Here is a 15,644-nt window from a genome sequence, read left to right on the forward strand (position 1 = left end):
GCATTTTGATAGATCAGACCTAAATGCAGTGTCCTCTCTCATTTTTCTGACTGTACATGTTGCAGGATCACATGGTCATGCAGTCACACATGCACATGAGTCATCATGTCTGTTCACTCTACTATCCTTCCTGCCCCACACCCCTTCCCTTCCTTCACTTCCTTCTACCTAATCTAAAGCAGCCACACAACTATTACATGCCTTCTGTATATTGGGCATAAGGCATTAATGAAAAGGAATTCCTAGTAACTTAGATGGCACAGGGATTCCTGGACTCCTAGGGGATATTCAGAACTTCTGTGGTTTGGCTTCTGTTTTGTTTTTTGCACTGGGGATTAAACCCAGGGGTGCTTTACCACTGAGCCACATCCTTGGCCTTTTTTATCTTTTATTTTGAGACAGCACCTCGCTAAGTTGCTGAGGCTGGCTTTGAGCTTGCCATTCACCTGCTTTGCTGGGATTATAGCTCCTATGCACAGCTGTGGTTTGGTTTTGTTCTTTTCTGTCTAGACCATTTGGATGCTGGAGCAACAGTTTGTTTTACTTGGATATTTATCAAATGAAGGAAAAGATGCTTACATGCGTGGAAAATGCCCCAGTCTGCCTTTTTGGTTTGTCTCCTGAAACATTCCATATGCACAAGTGGTATTTCTTAACCCAAACATGCAGAAAGATGTGTGCAGTCCTCTGCCTGATACACAGAGAAGTTGCCAGTTTTTCCTCGTTGTTCTTTTTTTCCTTCTAACATTTCCTTCTATCAGGATATATGTTACTGCTTTGCAAGGCACTCTGGTAACTCTCCTCAAGGAAAGGAGGCACCATGGCCTCTCCCTTCCCCTACTTATACTTCGAGGGTATTAAGACACATCTTTACACACTAAAGGATGTTTCTGCTTTTGGAATGTCCATTCAGGTTCTCGAATTTCTACGGGAAGGAAGCCATTGGGAATTAGATCATGGAACTTCATACTAAGCTTGGGGTTTTGAAGCCATACTCAACTTTTTCTTCTTAATTTAAGCTGAACGTATCTTAGAATTGGTGCTAAAGGCCTTGCTTTTCCCTGTCTTTTTTCCCTTTTTGTCAGTCTTTAAATTGGTACTGTTGTAATAGGGTAGCCAGCAGCCACATGTGACAGTTTCAACTTTATTGAAATTATGTTGAATCAAACACGTGCTCCTCACCAGCACTAACTGCATATGTAGCGTTCACCTGTCATCTCATTTACCTTGGAGATTGAGGCAGGAGGATTGCGGGACAGCCTGAGCAATGGAGTGTGGCCCTGTCTTGAAATAAAAAATAAATAAAAAGGGTTGGAGGTGTAGCTCAGTGGTGGAGCACTTGCCTGTCATGTGCAGGGTCCTGGGTTCCGTCCTCAGTACTGCAGAGAACTAAACAACAACAGCAATTAAAAAAACACAAACATTACCACAGTAAAGCTAAGCATCAAAAGCTATTAAAACTGTAGGGATGAAGGTGGTATCTAAGCACTTTTCTTGGATTTAAAAAAAAAAAACAGAAGATTTGTGAAATCAGAATGACATCTGATTTCTTAGCAGCAACATTGGAAGTTAGAAAACAGAATTGTTTGAAAACTAATTTGCACTCAGAATTTTCAATTTTTCCTCTACTAATTATTGAGGATGGACAAAGGTGTTTGTACACATCCAGTGTGTCAGCCAAATTTGACGTTGACACCCACTTCTCTGGAAGCCAGTGGACAAGGTAATAGAGTAAACAAGGAAGGGGAAGATGCGGGACCCTGGAAGTCTCAGATAGAAAACAAAAGGAGGTAGAAGGAATTCTCAAGACTGGTGTGTTTTCAGGGGAGCAGGTATGCGGCAGGCCTAGCATTGACTAAGTAGCACAGACTGCAACAGAAGACAGGAAATTTGAAGAGGAAAGTCAGGTTTGTGTGTTTCCGAAGTGTAACAGAACGGAGAGATGACCCGAGTTCTGATCTGAGAGTTCTTCCACTGAATGGAAAAAAATGTTGCCAGGTCTTGGAAGAATTTTGTCAAAGGGAACAAAGAAAACAAAGGAAATGAAAACAAAGGGAATTAGGAACTCCAGAAAAATGAGAAAGTTGAATAAAAAAATGAATCTTAATGATGCTATATTGCTTGCTCAGCAGTACCCATTCCATTATCAAAATAATATGTGCAGAGCATAGATTTCACAGAAAAAAGTTATGAAAAATGATGGGGAAAACATGAAAGAGTAAGCACAGGGTTGGTGGTTGGGATTTAAAAAAACAAATCTGCATTTATAGGAGAAGATCAGTAAGTTACATTGAAATTTGGTTTAGTGAAGGAGTGTTGTAAGCAGATGATTTAGAAACATGGAAGTCAATACCAAGGAACACCAACAATAACAAAAGTAGTCCCAGGGTTTGAAAGTGGTTGCTTTTGGAAATGAAATTGTGGATCAGTGGTGCTGAAAGGCTTGCAATTTTGAAAAAGGAGTCTTTTGACTCTCCTGGCTTTTACTTTTAAAAGCTGAAGACATGTATTACTTTGAAAAGAATAAAAATGGTTTGGGTATTACCTTCTGCAAAATTATAGCGATTTTAACATGACATAGGGATTCTGAAGCTGTGTGGTATCGACAGTGGAGTCTGTTCTCTTTGTGCACGGGGCCTGCTGTGTGAGTTGGAGGGTGTTTAGCAGCATCCTTGGCCACCCACCACCCACTAGGTGCTAGTAGCATTCTGCTCTTTGTCCTGACAACTGATCTTCAGACATTGCCCAATGCTCCTGGGGGCAAAATCTCTGCTGCTTGAGGACTACCGATTAAAGGATTTAAGAATCTGTTCTTGAATGAACCATCTCAATACATAAAAATGCTGTCTGGGGTTGGTAAGTCAGGAAGCAGGAGCTTCATTACGTAGAACTTGAACCCCCTAGCCAGAATCCTCTGGCACCCCAGCACCCCGCTGCTCCTGCCAGCCCCTGTCTTGGCATCTGGCTTCAGGCCCAGTTCGTTCAGGGCTCACTAAAATGAGAAGAGGAATCGGGAGGAAATGGCAGCTTCCCTGTCGTGCTGAGGGCTCCTGAAAACATGTTTTAGATTTTTCACATTGTTTTCGTGTTGGTACACCTGGAATTTCTCTGGAGTTGAAACGCTGATCGTTTTGGCAAGCCTGGTATGGTGCTGCACCCTTCGGGTGTATTCTGGTGCTCGGTCGACTGTCAGACAGATCCACACCCTCACTCCCTCCACTGTCAGTTCTTCCATAAGTTCTGAGATAAGTTCTTTGTGAGTGTTTTCCCCTGGAAATGGCAAAGGAAGTCAACGGGAAAATGGTCCCTCTGATTTTTTGATGTGGCGGAAACCTCATAAATATTTTAATGCCCTTATTTCACAGCTGAGGAAAACTCCAGTCCAGAGTTCCTTATCATTAATTACAAGCCAGAGGGGAGGGGCTCGATTCCCCAGCACCACAAAAAAGGAAGTGGGGGAGGGAGGGTCGGCCACGTCTCTCTTCTCTCCCTTTCCCACTTTTTCCTTTCTTTTTCAAAATGTCAGCCGTGCAGAGTGAGGCATGGGTGGTTTCCTGGGCAGTGAAGCTCAGGCGAGTGGGCTTGTTAGGTCTGCACACAGCTAAGTGTTGGGGCGTCCTCTGCCAAGAGCACGCCACCCTGGCACCAGCTCGGAGCAAACACCAGCAAGAGCAGGAAGTGGGGTTGGGTGTTTCCATGAGGGGCTCCCGTGCCTCTGTTCCTGATGGCCCAGACTGGGTGGGGTGAAGGAAGATGTTAGGGCAAGTCCTATAGAAAGGGCTCCCCACTGCTTTTCCTGAGTCCTCGTGCCAAGTTCGTTCTTACCACAGGACATTTGCACTGCTCCTGCAAACTGCCCTTGTTTAAAGGCTCCCTTCTCAGAGACAAAGTCCCTGTCCTGCTGCACAGGGTCTGCTCCGCATCCCAGATTAATGCTCATTATTTCTCTCATCTGAAATCGTCTCTTGCTTTGTTCATGGCTAACGGTCTCTGTTCCTTTCTCACCAACTTCTACGACCTTTCCGTTTTCTCAGGGCTCAGCATGTGGTGAAAGTTTTCTGAGTTGCCTTGACTTCTTGAAGTACCTGTATTTTCGCTGAGCGAGCTTTAGTGCGGCGGAGAAGACGGTGTCGTTTAGTTGTCAAGAGTCGAGTGGGGTTTTCAGTTGCTGAGATTCCCTGGCGATGTCCCGAGCATCATGATGAATTTGAGGCAGTTGGTATGAACTGACTCACTGTATGCTTCAGACGGAGCTGGGGCCTTCAATTCACCACCTAATGCAGTTATTATTGATAAAGCTCACAGTGCTGTACTTCTGCAGTTAGTGTCAGTTACATGGGGATCTGTGCTGGGGAACGCGGCCATGGCTGTGTTATGGGAGCATCATGGAATGTATTTGAGAAACTAAGACCATCACAGGATCTCATGGGACCCTGTCTCACATGGGGTCCACCATTGACTGGTGGGAGACAAGGTGCTAAGTCAATGTCTGCCCCCTGAGGGAACCGTGAGACCCTGTCTCAGGATGTGTGTGTTGATGTTTGGACTAACTTTGGGTCTTATTCATTAACAGGTAATTGAAGATAGAAGAGAGACCTCAAAGTAAGCCCGGGAAGGAGGATTGGCCTGCCTTTGCTTCTGAGTAAGTGGAACTGTGAAAGTCATCTTCTGGGAAGGAACGAATAACCCGGCAACCTCTCTGTATTTTCTGTGCTTAAAAGGCAAACATGATTGCGTTGGCTTTATGTACTGGAAATGGCCATTTCTCGAGATGCTTTGCACTAGGTGATTTTGCTGGGGGAAGGATGCCCAGGCGCTCTGTCAGCACCTCATAACAACTCCTTTTTTTGTTTTGTTTGTTTGTTTTTTTCAGTGCTGGGCATAGAACTCAGGGCCGTAGGCATGCCAGACAAGCACCCTGCCTCTGAGCTGCATGCATCCCCAGCCCTGCAAACTCTTTTTTAAAAAACATTTAGCTTCTGGAAGTCAGGTTTATATGAAGTTCAGAAAAGAAAAGTGGAGAGGGCCATCAAAGCGCGGGTGCCTCTGAGTGACGCATAGCTTCCGATCTTTCCCCACGAGCAGGGTTTATACAGACAAATTGACAAGGCGTTTGGCTTTTATCTGATGGAAGCTCCTTGGTCTTATGTGTCCCTCTCAGTGTGTTTGGAGATGATGGACAGCCACAAAACTCCATGTGGACAGGCCACAATTTCCACAGAAACCTTGCTTGGGCCACGTCCTGAGCTGGCGTGGCTGGCGTGTGGACCCCTGCGAGGCCCGTTCCCTTGGTCTGGGGTCTGGTTTGTCAGCGAGGACAGGCCCTGACTCGTGTAGAATGAGGCCTTTGGGGCCCTGAAGTCCAGACCACCCTTTGCGGGCACTCTGACTGTTGTGGACGCCCTTTCTCTAAACCTGTTACTTCTTTGCTGTTGTGGAAAATGCAGGAATGCATGTGGTGTTTGGCGTTTTGGGACAAAGCATCCTGGATTCTCTTAGCGTCGGAGCTGCCATGTCTGGTGTCCCTGGGCACACCTACGGGATGCACTGCCCTTGGTCGTGTCTTTGAAAGAGCACCAGAGTTGCTTCTCAGAGCCTCCTGAGGGGAAGAAAGAGAAAATCATGACAGAAATCCACATACCTACAGTCCCCAGCTCCAAAGTGGTGTGCCCAGCAACCTTTCGACGTCACGGAGTGAGAGCACACTGAGGACCTTACCACCCTCACTGCAAGCAGTATGCAGCCCAGGGAGCCCTGGGTCACGGGATCAGCGGTCGGTCTTCTGCGGCCCTCTGTGCCAAGCTGCGGTGCTGATAAAGTGGGTGGACGCAGTGCGTGACTGGCTTAGTGTATGCAGCGCCCTGGGAGGCTCACTGAGGTGGAATCTGCTTTCTTCCGCGTGCATCGGCCTGTCCTGGGTATCTTACATGATGGCTCACACGCAAGTGGCCTTCTGTGTCTGCCATCTTCCACGTAGCGTCTTGGTATCGCGTGTCCGTGCTTCGTCCTGCGAACAGCCCAGCGCTGTGTGCCTAGATCCCATTTCCTTTACTCACTCGTCCATCAGGCAGTGGTATTTTTAGAGCCTTCTCTGATTTCTTGGCCCATGGTGCTGGGGGTTGAGCCTCAGACACTACCTCTGAGCTGTGCGGGGTTTTTTGCAGGGAGGTGGTACTAGGAATTGAACCAGGGGCGATGAACCACTGAGCCACATCCCCACCCCCTTTTATTTCTTATTTTGAGACTGGGCCTCATGAAGTGGCTTAGGGCCTACCTAAGTTGCTGAGGCTGGGCTTGGACTTGCAATCTTCCCATCTCAGTCTCCCTTAAGTTTTACCTTTTTAAGTTTTTATTTTGAAACTGGGTCTGCCTATGTTGTCCAAGCTGGCCTTGAACTTGGGTCCCCTCGCCTCAGCCTGACTAGCTGGGATTCCAGGTGCGGGCCACCTGCCAACTTGAAGGCTTCCGCTTTGAAACCATGGTAGACTCGCAAGAAATTGGAGAGCACGGCAAGTTCCAGCGTCCCTCCAGTGCTTCCCTGCAGTGACCGCATCTGTTAACAGCTCAGTGCCGGGTTTTCCCGAGTAGGAAGCTGGCATCGGCTCTTGGTGTGGACGCACGCCGGGTCTGGTGTCGTGAGCTCTGCACGTATGGTTGTATGAAATGGGATCCCAAGTGTCGAGGCGTGCGGGCACCACCGTGGTCCGGGCACGGGACTCTTCCATGCCCTGCCTCTGCCTCTCTGCGGCCACAGTGGCCTCTGTCTCTGTAGCTTCTTCATTTCACGTGCCATCTGAATGGAGTCCTGCAGTGTGCAGCTTTTGGAGACTGTGCGCAGCCTGAAGCCCCGGGGATCCTCCCTGCCTTCCTGCCTTTCCAGAGTTCATTCTTCCCCAGTGCAGAGTGGAGTCCTGGGGTGTGGATGAGCCAGCTCTTCCCCAGTGCACAGTGGAGTCCTGGGGTGTGGATGAGCCAGCTCTTCTCTCGCCTCACTTGCTGAAGGGTTTCCCAGCTCCGGCTGTTCAGGTTATCCCTTGAGCCTGCTTCCTCCTTGGATGGAGAGAGGGCAATCACATTAAGGAGGAGCTTAGAGACACCTGCGTCCTGGGGCACTGCAAGCCACGAGGTCTTCATGATGCCACGCAATGGGAGTCAAGCCCAGGGATTTGTCGGTAGCTGTCACTTTCCTGGCTGTGACAGCCTTCTGGCTGCCCTCACTAGGGGCCAGCTGTCCTCCACGCTGTGTCCAGGAACTGCTGGTAGAGGACCCAGTTTTTCCACTGGGGGTTTCGGTGCTGAGGAAGCAGTGGAAGCTTGAAGTTCCTCTGTTGCGATAGACGGTGGAGGTGGACTTGGAGGGGACCCTCCAGCAGAAACCAGAGCAGCTTGGAGACACCAGCTGTCAGTTCACAGCTGCTTTGTTCAGCTTCGCCCTCTGGAACTTCTGGGAAGTTGGTGGAATGTCTGTACAAGAGGGTGGTGGAGCCCCACCTCAAGCGAGTCCGGCCCACTGAACGTGGGCGTGCCCTGGGGACGCTGCGTGCCTGTGTGCTCTGTTTCCCTCCCTTTCCCTGTGAACGCCTGCAAGTGACGGGAAGAGTTCACTAGGGTCTCTTGAGAACCCCATGTTGCTTTGGGCTGTGTTTGTGTGGCATGGTGCATGTGTGTTGCTGTGATAAGTACCTCACAATAACCAGTTAAGATGCAGGATTTACTTCAGCCCACGGTTTCAGAAGTTTCAGTCCATGGTTCACTGACTCCATTGCTTTGGGCCTGAGGTGAGGCAGAACATCATGGCGGAAGGGAGAGACAGACAGGAAGGCTGCTCAGCTAGCTCATGGCAGCCAGGAAGTGGCGAGAGGGGGAGAGGAACGAGGTCGTCCCCGAGGGTACGTCCCCAAGTATCCATTCCATTTAACCAGGACCCACCTCCCACAGTCCCACCACGTCCCAGTGATGTGATGCCATCAAGTTGTGATTAATCCACTCATGAGACCAGAGCCCCTCTGATCCACGCACGTCCCAGACGCTCCTGCTCTGAGCAATGCCAAACTGGGGACCGAGCCTTCCACGCTTGAGCCTCTGGGGGACATTCCAGATGCAAACTGGAACCCTGTGAGCAGTAACAAGTGGGTGGGCGGATCTCACCAGCTCCTTTCTATTCATAACATCCACGGAGGGCGCAGACGATCGCCTTGTCTTTACCAGGGCCCTAACTCTAGAGAAGTGTTTCCCTGGAGCCCCGAGAGCTGGAAACCGTGGGGAGGACAGCACAGGGTCTCCTGTGGATCCCCTAGTCACCCATCCTGGGCAGCGGGTTTGCATACCAGGTTGGGAAAGGGTTATTTAGCAAGTGCAGGGGCCCCTGTCCCTGGGATGGGGTTGTCGCCTGTAAAGCTTCCCAGGCACCCTTTGGATTTGAAGGTGGGAATTCCACGATAAGCCAGTGAACAATGGCCCTCCGTGGTCCCCCAGCTGATAAAATGCTCTTTGACAAAGACCTTCCTTCTTTCCTGTCCATCCAAGCTGTGGTTCAGATGCACTCAGTATTCTTCTTCAAACTCCATTGGTTGCAGGTGGGTTGCCTTTCCTGGAGACCCACTTTCTCCAAAAAAGCCTTCACTTCCCTTTCAAACTCAGGGGACCAGGAAGGGGGGGTGTGCCCGCTTCCCAGTGGGTTTCTTCATGCTAGAATTTGCATCAACTCAACGTGAATAAGCTCGTGGTCGGGATGGAATTCTCGAAAAGGGCCCTGGGTTCTGATCGTACGCTGGCCTTGAAGGGGCCAGAACGTGACCTTGGACGCTTCCGTGCCTGACCCTTGCCGCTAGTTCTGGCTCTTATCCCAAATCCAGGGATGTTGTTTTCTTTGTGTTTCAGTTTTCTCTGTAAACACGAATGGTTCCCACTAGCTCTTTCTTTTTTTGGTGGTGGTGGGTGGGGGTGTACTGGGAATTTAACCCAGAGGCACTTTACCACTGAGCTGCATCCCCAGCACTTTTATGTATTTGTCTATTTTTGAGACAGGGTCTCACCAAGTTGCTTAGAGCTTTGCTACGTTGCCGAGGCTGGCCTCCAACTTGTGATCCTCCTGCCTCAGCCTCCCGAGCTGCCGGGATTACAGGCGCAGCTCTTTTTAAGCACAGGATGGTGGTTCTCAATGGGGGAGATTCCTTTCCCTTAGGGAGCGTTCAGAGATATTTTTGATGTCAGAGCTAGGGTGTGACACTGGAGTGTTTGACCCTGGCGTGGAGAGGGTGGAGGCCAGGGATGCTCTCCAACATCCTATACTCACCAAACTGTCCCCACCACAGACTTGATAGCCGCAGTGGCAGTAGTGTTGAGGTTGGCTGGTTTAGGGCACGGCATAGGCAAACCCTGTCTTCTACCTGGTAGTTTAGCAAAGCATCCTGGTAGGAAATTAGACAATTTCAGTCCCCCTAAAGTGACCCTTAGGTTCAGTAAAACTATAAATTTGGAAAACAATAAGGATATTGTATTAGTCTGCGCAGACTGGTAATAAAGTGCCACGGGGATGGGTGGTTTAAATAGTAGAAATTAATTTTCTCCTATTTCTGTAGCCAAGAAGTCTAAAAGTTCCAGAAAATTCCATTTCTGGCCAGCCCTTTCTTCCTGGCTTGCTGTGTCCTCACGTGGCCTTCGCTTTGTGCCTGTGTGTGGAGGGGTGGGTCGGGGCAGGGGAATTGATTTGGACACTCTTGGTATAAGACCACCAGTCCCAGCAGGTCGGGGCACCACTGTCGTGACCTCATCTGACCTTTACTGCTTCTCTGAGTTTCCTGTGTCCAAATTCAGTCCCAGCGGGGCTTAGGGCTTTAACTCGTGAATTTTGCGGGGAAGTAACTGATTCCATAAGAGATACAGCCCTGGTTTTGTATATCTAAATTGTTTTTCTTTGTACTAAAAATTATGGTGGTTTTGTGGTGAAGCATACCTGAGTTCAATTCCTAGTACCAAGAAAAGGAAAAACAAACAAAAAGGTCTGCCTGAAGTTCCCAACCCTCCTTCACCAACCTTACGGTCACTTCTCTAATCAGTCGGAGATATTTTCCAGGCACTGGCCACCGCGTACCGTACCCTCTCTCCTGACCCGATCTGCTCTGTCCTGTGGGCTGTTGACTGAAATTTATTCACAGAAAGTTTGTAGGTTTGTGCTCTTTCATTAGTAAAATTAAAACAACTGCTGATTGAGACTTCAAAAAATAAAAAGGGTGGGATTTTTGTTTCATGTAAACTGTAAATTGAACCCTGGGTCTCATGCACGATAGGAAAGCGCTCTTACCACGGAGCTATGTTCCCAGAACTTAGGATTGATTATTCATTCATTCATTCATTCATTCATTCATTCATTCATACTGGGGATTGAACCCAGGGACACTTAACCTCTGAGCCATATCCCCAGCTCTTTTTTATTTTTTATTTAGAGACAGGATCTTGCTGAGTTGCTTACAGCCTCACTGAGTTGTTGAGGCTGGCTTTGAACTCATGATCCTCCTGCCTCAGCCTCCTGAGTAGTGGGGATTACAGGCATGCACTATTGAGCCAGTCTAAGATGTTTTTGTTAATATGATCATATATAAAGGCATCAACATAATTTAACTCCACTATATTTATAGTCCGTGCAAAAGAGAAATAACCTGCATAATTTAATCTTTTTCATCCTCAGTATTAGTTCTGAATGTAATGGCTTTGAATAATTATGGAATCCTCCTAATATCCCACCTTAACACATCCACACGCAGTGTGAACGATTTTTTAATGGAACTCCCAATGTGAAAATAGTTTCCTGAGAAGAGACTGTAACTGAAAGATTGTAGCCTTTATTTGAATCAATGTGCAAGGAATGATTATTTTGTATTGTTATAAAATACACCTAGCATAATATTTACCATCTACCTCGTTTCAAAGGTACAGTTCATTAAGTTCATTATTATAAACACAATTCTGTAACCAGTACCACCATCCATCCGCAGAACTTGTCTTTCTTTCTTTTGCCATGCTGGGGATTGAACCCAGGCCTCATTTTTTTTGATCCTGGGGATTGAACCCAGGGGCACTTAACGACTGAGCCACAACCCCAGCTCTTTTTATTCTTTATTTTGAGACGGGGTTTTGCTAAGTTGCTGAGGCGGGCCTCTAACTTGTTATCCTCCTGCCTCAGCCTCCCGAGCTGCTGTAGTTACGGGTGCGTGTCACTGCGCCAGTGAATTTTCTTCTCTTTTTTAAAGACTGAAAAGTATTTGATTATGTATACAGAGCACATTTTCTTCATCCCTGTATCCATCGATGGGTTCTTAAGTTGTTTACCAAGGATTTTAAAATTTAATGTTCTTAACTGATACACAGAAACATAAAATTTACACCCACTAAGCATATTGATGGGGCACCATGTAGTACTTAAGTATATGTGTACAGTGCATGGTACTTAAGTCAGGCAAGGCGTGTTTATTTTCTCCCACATTTATCATTTCTTTATGGTAAGAACTTGGAAAGCCCATTCTTCCATCTTCGAGAGATGCAGAGTGTTGCTTTTATCCCTGGTCACTTGGCTGCGCAGTAGCCTCCAGCCTTCTTGCTCCTGTTGACGGTAACTTCCACCCACTGGTGAGCTCTGCACCCCGCCTCCCCTGACAGCCCAGCCTCAGTCACAACGTTCCCTCTCGACTTCCCTGAGATCAAGGGGTTGTGGTTCCACATGAGTGAGATCATGCAGCCCTTGTCTTTCTGAGTCTGGCTTATTTCCTTTTAACATAACACTCTCCACAGAGGACGGAATTTCATTCCTTTTTAGGGGGAATAGTATTGCATTGTATGCAGGGGCCATCTTCTTTTACCCATGCCTCATTGATGGGCACTGAAGCTGTTTCCATTCTCACCCATCGTGAATAGCGCTGCGGTGAACACGTGTGGCTTTCCATGTGCTCCTTTAATCCCTTTGCCTTTACACTCTGCGGTGAGGTTGCTGGATCGTCCGGTAGCTTTATTTTTGTTGTTGGAGGAACCTCCATCCTGGTTACCATGTGGGCTGTGTTGCTGTACATTTCCACCAGCAGTATGCAAAGGTTCCCCTTTATCTCCACCCCTCGCCAGCACCTGTCACCTTTAATCTTGTTGATAGCAGGCATTCTTACTAGGTGAGGCTTTGATTTGCATTTCCCCTGATGAACAGGTGGGATTGAGCATTTTCTCATGTGCTTGTTGGCTCTTTTTCTGTCGTCTTTGGAGAATGTCTATTTAGACTTATTGCCCATTTTTTGAGTCAGGTGTTTTCAAAGTCGGTCCATGACGTGTGCTGTGTGACTACCCTGTGGACGTAGAAAGTGTTTCCAGGTGGTGTGCAGTAGGATCATGGAGCCACACAGAAGGTTCCAGAGCCTTTCCTCAGACAGTTTTTCATGTACTTTCTCTGGAGTAGAAAGTGTTCTCTTGAGATAGGTCCTAAGTTTCCAAAGAAAAGAGCAGTTAAGGAGATGGTCAGAGCTGTAGTGGAAACCCCAAGACAGATCCCAGATGCCAGCCCACTTCCGACCACAGGCCCTGGCCGTCCCACCCCTTGGCCCTCCGAGCTCTCAGCCGGGACCTCTAGGATGAGGATGCATATCAGTCCCCCACCTGGCTCCCCTTCGTCCTGGAATGGACTTGCTTCTTTCCATCCCTGGTCACTTCACTTTCCTGCAAAAGTCTAAACTTTCCCTCGGTGTGTATAAACTTGGGAGATGCTCTGTAATCAGCGTGATGAAGTCTCATCTTTCTATGAAAGGGTTCTTGATGATTCTGAAACGTGGTGTCTGTCCCTGAAACGTCGTCTGCAGAAATCACGGCTCTATATTTGGCTCCGGGCGGTTCCCAGCGTGTTAGCGCCATCCTTCCTGCCAGGGGAGCTGCTGCTGACCGGCCGAGGGTACCTTTCGACTCGGATTGGTTTATAACTTTATTTACAAGGGATAATCAACATGGATTTCCTTGCTATTTTGGTGCGAAGTAGGACAGCAGAATTAATCTCGGGTCATCTGTTCGCTTGCTCGACAGCTAATACCTGCCTTCTGGGCTGGATCCTCGGCTAGGGCTGACCTCGCGCAGATTGGATTTGGTTCTGGGTCGGGGCTGGAAAACGTGTAGGGCCCAAGCGTGGAGCTGACTGGGATCATTAAAAACCGTTGCAGAAGCCACGTTATCTGGCCGCTGGTCACCTCTCGGGGGAGCCAGGAGGCAGTCTTCCCTGGGAGGACATCCTTTCTGGCTTGCACACTGGGCTGCCGTTCATCTTCATTGCCCATTCGATCAGCCTGAAGTAGGACTCACACTCGAATGTAGAGCTGCTTTTAAAATTAATTGCATTATGGGCCGCTTTCATGTTTTTTTCTTTTTTCCTTAAAGACGTCCCTGTTGGAAGCTCTGCTTCTGACAGGGTGGAAGGGCCCGCCCGGTGTTTACTGAACTTGAAGATTCTTTACGTCCTCTTGAAAGTGTCTTGGTCTTTGCCTTCACCGTGACCGCACAGTCTTTGGTTTATAAAATCCTCATTCCCCGCCCCCCGCCCATCACCACGTTGGCGCGCGCTGCCCGTCCCCGCGCCTGGCTCCTTTGCACTGTGTCTGCTCACATGGACCCTGGTGGCCCGTGCTCCAGGCTGGCTGGCTGTGCCAGCGAGCGCTGGTGCACCGTTAACCCTGCGTGCCGTTCAGTGAGCAGGGCGCAGGTGGATCAGGGCTCTGGAAGCTTCTCGGCCCTGCACGGTGGGCGGTAGGTTGTTGGACCACGGATAAAGGAATTCCGGGCCTTGCCGGCGAGGGCTGGTGTGACCTTATTGGCCACAAAGTCCATCCGCGTGTCAAGGCGGTTTCTGGCCGTGTGTTTGCTCTGGTGTGCTTGTGCAGAGTCCCTCCAGCCTCCCCGGGAGGAAAGGGGAGCCCTTGCCCCTCGTGAGCATCAGAGGAATCCGTGTGAATGGGCCAGGGTCTTCGGTGTCCCGAGGCGAGTTCTCGGCTCTGTTTGATCTCTGCAGGTCGAGCCTAGTTTTTCCCCAGCCTCCCACCCTGGTGGCAGCCAGGTGGCCAGAGGGGACAAGGGTGACCTGGGAGAGAGGGGTGCCCCCCACCGTGCGTCTTAGTAGACTCAGCCCATGGCTGTCAACATGGGCACCACGGCTTCCCGGGAAGGAATGGGTTGCATGTAGAGAAGGTAGCAGGGGGTGGTGGGCATGGGTAGATGGACGCACTTGAAGCCCCTAAAGAAGACCCGCCTGGATTTTCCGACTCGGGTTGCCCGAGGGGACCCCAGCATCTTCCCAGTGCGTGTTGGGTGGTCGCCTCCCGGGCCTTGGCTGGGAGAGACTTGATGTCAGACAGCACTGCAGGTGAGCGTGGGGTCTCTTGGTGCCCCATGCCCAGAGTTGGCCAGCAAGAAAGGAGTGCTGTGTGCAGCGTGTGCAGCGTGGCCTTCTCTGAGCTTCCAGGGCGCCTGGGAGGGCACCGGCACCATCCCCCTCCGCCCGCTTCTCTTCCCTGGGTGACCTCATTGGCTGGATGCCACAGCAGTAACGAGCACTCCTTCACTGCAGTTGGTACCAGGGCCCCCGGCTTTAGCCAGAGCAGGCAGAGCGTTGTTGAGAAACGGCTTTATTGCACAGCATTCACCCATCCTCAGCTCCACCCACAGGGAGAGTGATCATGGGAGTAGTGTGTCCACAGAGGAGTGCACCACCCCACAGTCTCACTTTAGGACTTCTTCAGTGCCCCAGAAGGAAGCCCCATCCTGACTGGCACAGTCCTCCTCCCTCCGTCCACGTCCTTGCCCCACCTAACTGCCAGTCTCCTTACTTCTGCTAATCAGTTTGCCTGTTCTGGATGCTTCCTGTCCATAGAGCCATACACTGAGGATCTTCTGGGACTGACCACTTTCAGGATGATGGTGTCAGGATCCGTCCATGTGGTTGCATGCGTCATTCCTTTTCACGGGTAAATACTATTCCACCGTGTGCGGAGACCATGGTTTATCTGATGAAGAGCCCTTCATCAGTTGATGGGTGTTTGGGTCGTTTCCACTCTGCGGCTGTTGTGAATAATGCCACTGTGAACATTGAAGTCCAAGTTTGGGTGTTAGTGTATGGTGGGGCTGGGGTGAGGCCAGGGGTGGCGCCATGTTGCTCAGGCTGGACTCCAGCTGGGCTCAAGTGATCCTGAGGAGCTGAGAGTCCAGGCTTGGGCCACCGTCTCCCAGCTTAACGTTATTTTTTGAGGGGCACTTTTTGTGCTTTTTGACTGACTTCCATCACAGAAATACTGTTTTGTTCGGAACAGATTGCCTGCATACTGTTTGAGTTGGGCATGGCAAGGCGAAGTCTAGGTTACATTCACATACATATCCTAATGCTATTTGGAAACCCATAAGCTATCATTTTTTTTTAGAAGATGACTATGAATTTTGTATTTTGCGGGAGAGGCAATCTGAGAAAAAGTCTGTCGTCAGTGTGAAACTATTTTGCTTTAACTGGGGACCAGGATACTCTTTCAGAAAGATTGATATAGCCACAATGAATGTATATGATTACAACGCATATGTGAACATGGTATGATGAATCCCAATATTACGTATGATTATAATGCACTACTGAAGAACAGTGT

The 15,644-nt window shown here is 49.1% G+C and overlaps 1 protein-coding gene across 5 annotated transcripts in view; it reads left to right on the forward strand.

Annotated features, from left to right (window-relative positions):
* Positions 1-15,644, forward strand: part of Tbl1x (transducin beta like 1 X-linked) — a 189,276-nt gene that overhangs the window by 68,210 nt on the left and 105,422 nt on the right. For all 5 annotated transcript variants that reach the window (XM_047536123.1, XM_047536121.1, XM_047536122.1 and 2 more), the window contains exon 2: positions 4,574-4,642. The gene's annotated coding sequence lies outside the window, so the exon portion shown is untranslated. The remainder of the gene's footprint in view (positions 1-4,573; positions 4,643-15,644) is intronic.

This window comes from Sciurus carolinensis, chromosome X, assembly GCF_902686445.1.
Source record: "Sciurus carolinensis chromosome X, mSciCar1.2, whole genome shotgun sequence".
NCBI lineage: Eukaryota > Metazoa > Chordata > Mammalia > Rodentia > Sciuridae > Sciurus > Sciurus carolinensis.